This window comes from Excalfactoria chinensis, chromosome 1, assembly GCF_039878825.1.
Source record: "Excalfactoria chinensis isolate bCotChi1 chromosome 1, bCotChi1.hap2, whole genome shotgun sequence".
In the NCBI taxonomy this organism is placed as follows: domain Eukaryota; kingdom Metazoa; phylum Chordata; class Aves; order Galliformes; family Phasianidae; genus Excalfactoria; species Excalfactoria chinensis.
In genome coordinates this window covers 18,345,929-18,352,400 of record NC_092825.1, presented here as the reverse complement: position 1 = coordinate 18,352,400, position 6,472 = coordinate 18,345,929, and positions in this window count along the sequence as shown.

Below are 6,472 nucleotides of genomic sequence, written 5' to 3'. Positions count from 1 at the left end.
TATTTGGGCTATGCATGCTTTTTATAGGCCTCTGAAATACAGGCTTTACATTCTAACAACAAAGAACTTAAAGCTTGTGCTCCTTATGCACGTATTACTGTGCTGTCAGTGGGACCATACTGAGCAAGGTGGACTGACAGCCTGAGCCCGTATGGTGAAACAGCAGAATTTTGCTCCAGACTTTCAGCATTGGGATCGTTTCATCATACTTTTCTCTGCTGTTGACAGTCTTGTCCTGCTTGTTGAAGTGTTGCTGAAAGACTACTTTCCTAATCCTTGCTTTGTAATCTCCTTTTCAAATCCTCTCCTTTGCTTGTCCAATTACTTAAAACAAGCTGCTTGCTTCTTGTTTTCCAACCTCTATAGTTTCTCCTCATTTCTTCCCCTGCCTAAGCCCTTTCTCCTTGTCTGCTATTGAGATGTTGACTCTGGATATTTCCTCTAGTAGCACCTCTGAGGAAGCCCAGTATAAACATCTGTACAATAGGAGCAGCCACACTGGGTCCATCTAGTCCCATATTGTGTCTCCTAGAGTGGCTGTAACAGGGCAGTGTGAAAATGAGGCAGCGTGCGGTCCAGTTCCCATCCATCTTTTCCATGGCACAGATGCTTTTGTAGACACATTATATCTTTCCCCCAAATCATACCTGGTTCCACGTTTAACATGCAAGGAGTTCTGCTCCTGCAGAGAAATAACTGTAAGTCAGTCACTCCGTTTGTTCAATGAACGTGACGTCCATGAATAATTTAAACTTCTCTTCTGAAGCTTTCTTCATGATAATCACATTATGTGATTTAATCATATCGATTCTGTAATCTTGCTTGGCAAGGTAACGTCTCGATCGCAAGCTAAAGAGGTAGTCGAGATGGAACGGTGCTGTCAAACCAAAACATGAGGGTAAACAGAAACCCGCAGTAGGGCAGAGACTGAGAGGCAGCAAAATCCCTCATGTGTTTTTTGACAGACACCGTGGCCAAGTTTCTCCGCACTAACATGCTGGGCTGGTGTGTGTGCTGCCGGATAATCCAGACAACGATCAGGCTGTGATAATAATCCCGTGCTAATAAATATTTCACAGGCTGCTGGCAGGGTCAGAATTTGATTTACAGATCAAAGTGGAAAGCCTCGTGAATGGAGTCTAATTAATTCTAACGAAAGATCAAAACAGGATTATTATTTTGTGGATGGAGTTGGAGTAAATCACTTGGTGTTCCCGTTCAGAACGTATTGCTTCTTGAAGGTAAAGTGTGTGACTGTGTCTGGAAGTTCAGAAGATTAAAAGGAAATGAGTAACAGCGCGAGACTGATGGCAAATTCTGACAGGGAGACCTGCAGCCTCCATAAGTGCTTACCCTCTCAGAAGAGGTTGCACTACCTCTGGATGCTGTGTGAGATGTATCTGTTCAAACCTGGAGGCACCTGAGCTAGATATTGCAGAGTACTGCTCCGAATCAGTAGAAGGAAGAGAAATAAGTAATGCGATGGTTCAGTTCATGTGACCAAATGCAGATATCCTCTTCAAGATGAGAGGAATCACTTCCACATTGTAGATGTCTGCAGTTTACACATAAATCCCACTCACTGTCTATTACAGTCCAGCTTGGCCCAGCTCAGCCATTTCCTCACGGGCAGCTGCGTGCTGCCCTTGTCAGTTCCTAATCACTTGGGATCTGCTGCCTTTTCATCTGGTGGGTTTAACATCACTCACACTGCCAGCACTCTTTCATGCATTCCCTCGGGGTATCTTCGTGAAGGATGAGTCTTCTCTGGTAGCACTGGAAAGGAGCAGTAGGGCTGGAAGGGAACTGGGGGGCATTTCTTCAGCCAAGGCTGCTGCTCTGAGCACTGGAGCCACAGTCCCATCAGCCCAGTTCGGGAATGCACCGCTCATCTCCAGCAGTGCAGGACCAGCTCCTGTGGTGCAGAGATGCTTGTACTGGGGCTGTAGGTAGCATTGGTTGCAACTGTGGTTGCAGTGCTGATGGACCCAGTGAGACAAGGCAGCACAGAGTAGCCAGTGGGGACCAGCAGTTAGCAGTGGCTTATGACAGCGGGTCTTAGCACAGAGGTGAGATTTTGGGCAGTACAGTAAAGCGAGAGGCCAGATGATAGTGAAGAGTGGCAACCGGCAGCACAGCCTGGCTGTGGCTGCTGGCACTGAGTGAGGCTTTGGCAGTGAGAGGAGGCTGTGTGCTCCCTGTCAAGAAAAAGTGACTTAACAGTAAGATGTAATGCCTTTGCTGACACTGCTGAAGTATTTTTTGCAGCAATGCACATCTCTGTGCTAATGGGTCTCAACTTCTAAGCTCACATATGTTCTATCCTCTCAATCTCTTGGTTCCCTGGGGAATTCTACTCAACAGGACCTTAAAAGTTCCTGCTCTCTCTGCTGTACTGTATTTCTCAAGCAGAAGTGTGTGATCAAAAGCAAATTTAGCTCCTTTTCATTCGGGTCTGAAGAGCTTATGCAGACTTGTTAAAATGATTGGAGAAGCACTACTGAATCCAGGTTCCTTTCCTGTCTGTTTAGCAGTGGTCACATATTGAAGCAGAAGAGGATGGTGAAGGTGATGGGAGCTCATGCTGACCCTGCAGGCTCGGCAGGTGAATGCAGTGCAGGGTTGGCTGGCTGCTCTCACCCCTCCTGCTGCTGCTACTTCAGCTTCTCCCTTCTGTGCAGAAGTGAGAGGTGTAGGAGGTTGTTCTATGGCCTGGATTCTTTCTTCCTGCTGCTTGCCTTGTTCTGCCTGCTGGCCCATCAGCGGACACCAGTATCTGCCTTCTTTAGGTCTGTCCTTTTTTTGTGTCCCGCTGTGCTAAGAAAGGCCTGTAATGAGGCTCTGAAGTAGAGGGACATTCTCTTAGCTGTGTGTGCACAGTCTGCTTGTCCTGTTCAGGGATCCCATGGGGTGGAAACCCTGGCGTGAGCAGGAGCATGCCGTGAGCAAGAGGCCCTGCTCAAACCCTGGGGTTTAACATCAGCTAAAGCCTTCTGTGGGAGCCAGAGTGCTGACTGCAACTAACCATTCAAGGGCAGAGATACTGCGTGAGCACAAAACGGGTTTGCTGTGATGTGCAGGCTGTCTCTGCATGAAGTCAGAAACTTCTTGGCTTAATTAGAGTTATTCAGGGAAATCAAGGCTAAAGAAAATACTGGGTAGCGCGTTTAGAAATACATTTCAGTATTGATGCAGTAAAACTGGGACCAATAAAGACGACATCCTCAGGAGCTGGTTATTTAGTAGGTCCTGTTTTTCTGGGACAGGCTGGAGAGCAGCCCTACAGATAGGAATCTGAAGGTTCCAGTTGCCATTGTGCTGAACAGGAGCCAGCAGTGTGCCCTGGGGTGCACCAGGCCCAGCACTGCCAGCTGGGTGGGGGAGGGGTTGTCCCACTCTGCTCTGTGCTGTGCAGCCTCACCTCCTGCAATGGGTGCAGTTATCCAAAGGAGGGCTATGAAAGTAGTGAAGGGTCTACATGTGGAAGTTTTGTGGTGGCTCAATAGCGCAGCTGAAGACATTGGAAAACCCAGAGGTTTTCTTGCCTCTTACAAGTGCTGGAATGCTTCTGTAGCAGAGAGCACAGCTACATGCAGGTTGCTTATTGCAGGTAGTGCATATGGTACTGGAAAGGCTGGGCATGATTACAGCTGTGACCTGGCAGTGAAATTACCCATGTGCAACTGATGATACATTTAGACAAAGCCACTGAAACAGAGAAACCGAGACCAAGGAAATAAAGCATGTTAGAAATCTATTTGAATTCAATTCTGACAGTTTATATGACTTCAGAAGAGAGCAGAGACATGAGCGCATTGCTTATTCAGCTGATGCTGTCTTTCTGCTTGCTTCTTCCAGTGTTGTTTCTTGTTTCATTCTCCTCCTTCAGACTTTCACGTTCTGACAACAGAAAGCAAAGCGCAGGCTTACCTGCTTTGCTCAATACAGACTACGATCAGGGACATTCTTTCAGACTCCAGTCTGAAGCTTGCAAAGCCAACGCTTCATCCTGCCAGGCAGTGGTATTATCTATCACATGGAAGGCTGTTATAATTCCAGTTCAGCGTAGCCAGGAGCATTTAAAGTTGAAGTAAACTCATAATGCAAGTTAACAAGGAAGTACAGATGAGATGATGATTTTTTCTTTTCTTTAATTAAACTTGATTGAAGGTGTAAGAGCTGATTCCTGCTGCTAGTTCTGTGTGTTCGAGCATCACAAGCTAAAATACATGAATATCATTTAGAGGAAGGAGCAAAAATCCCCAAGACTCATCTCATTGTGCAGCACGCAGTTCCCTGGTTGCTGATTGCCTCTCTCTGATCGCATTAATCTTGCACTCTGCTGCACGTTGGCTCTGCTTCAGCAGGACGGACGGAGAACGACACTGCTGTAGCTGATTCTGTAGCATGATGAGGCATTCTGCTGAGAAGTTCGTATTCAGATTCTTTAGGCTGAAGAGGGCCTAAATCACAGATTTCTCACTTCCCAAGGAAGCGTTCTAGCCCCTGTGATATCATGTTGTCTGGTATGGGGTACTGGAACTGCATTAAAGAAAAACAAAGGAAAACACTAATGCTGTGAACTTACAGTTGCTCAAAGCATTCAATTATGCTCAATTATTATCTTGCTATTTCCATGCCTTCAAGCAGATGGCATATTAAGAATAAGGGAAGTTTTAACCCTACATCTTGGCATGCAGAAACAGTACAGCAGAGATTCCTTTGCTTGCATGCTTATTAAGGAACTCCAGCTGGATGGGGTTTGCAGGTTGCTCTGAGATCTGCAAGATAAGCTGTGCTGCCAGCAACCTGCACATACTGCTGCTCCCCTGCAGGAGTAGTGAGGGCTGTGGAAGATACTGCCGCAGAGGCACAAGGCAGAGGCCGTGTTCAAGGAGGTGGAGAAATGCAGAAGGAACACTGCAGATAATTTTGCACAGGTTCAGAGAATAACAACAACAAAAGACGTGTCAGTCTCTGGTCATCCCCACATCACATACCCAAGTAAAGACATGAGAGAGAAAGGAAACCGGGAGAGGCAAGGAAAGGAGTGATATTCCTGCATTACTCATCAGTTTCTGTGTTCGTGCAGGTTGCAGTCTGTTTGATGCAGACCATTAGCTTATTATCAATTAGCCACTCTCTCTACACGACTATTTTAACCCTCTTGGGTAAATCAGGAAGATTAATACAGGTCACTTGATTTAAATTAATATCAGACAACATAGTTTCATTAATGCAGTTGAGAACAGTGAATAAGCTGCAGAGTTCAGTGATACAGATCCCTGTGTCTCCAAGCCAGCAATCACACAGATCTACATTTTAATTGTTGTTTTATTCTGAAAGGAAAATAGAAGCCCTCAGCTACCCAAAGCCTTACAATTAATCAGGCACAGAATAATCTATTAAGACTAACAGCACCACCATCCCGGTAGCATTAAATACAACCAACCCGCCCAACCCTTTAAAAAGAAACAACCCCCAAAGGCAGAAGCAGCTCTGCAAAATCTGTAAGCTATCAGGGTAAGATGTCTTAATGCCAGTTCACAATCCACAAAGCAGTACGTGCATTTGCAGTTGAGTAATAACTCATTAGAATTGTTAGGCGTGGCACGGATTTGAGCACATATGGTATCCCTAATTTCCCTCGCCTGCTTGAGCCTTACTTCTATAGTACTGTTGAGGGAGCACTGGTTAAGGGATCCATCAGTATGTAGGCTCTGCTTTAAGCAAAAATACTTGCCTCCGGTTTTCCAGTTGCAGATCATGACACAGTCATGGATGTATCTGCATGCTTTTGCAAGCTCGACATCCAGGTGATTTTCAGGCTGGTGCTATTTTACATGTGTTCTACACGCACGGGCCAACCCTACTCTGAATCTTTCTAACAAACTGGAACTGCAAAGTCAGATTGCTGCAGGCCTCTTTCATTAGCGGAATGAATTTCTTCAGCCACGTCTCATGGCTCTGGAAGACTGGAGGACTTCCCTTACAGCCATGACATCCTTCAGACATTGTGGAGCCGTCGCTGGTCATCCCATGTCAGCAGGACTGTATAGTCCCACCTATCATGTTGTCTGTGTCTTGTTCAGCTGCTCCTTAAGTGTTGACAGATGAGAAAGCAGTCACAGCATTCATCTTCTTTGCCAGATTTATGATATATGCCGTGTTCAATCTCCATACTCAATGCCTTCACATAATTAGGAATGGTCTCTCTGATCTTGTGTCCCAAACCACAACTGCCAGCAAGCAATATGCAGGCCCAGCAAAGCCACATGCCTTGGCAGGCTAACACGACTTCTGCCCTTGAGCCTGCTAAGAAAAAGCAAGTCTCACAATGCAGCACAGGGAAGAGTCCTCCTGGCAACAGCTCTGCATTCTCACAAAGAGGATGGATTTACCCCTACCAACTTAGGCACTGCATGGGCACTGATCACCGCTGCTTGGAACCTGAGTGGGAGCAAGGGGGTTT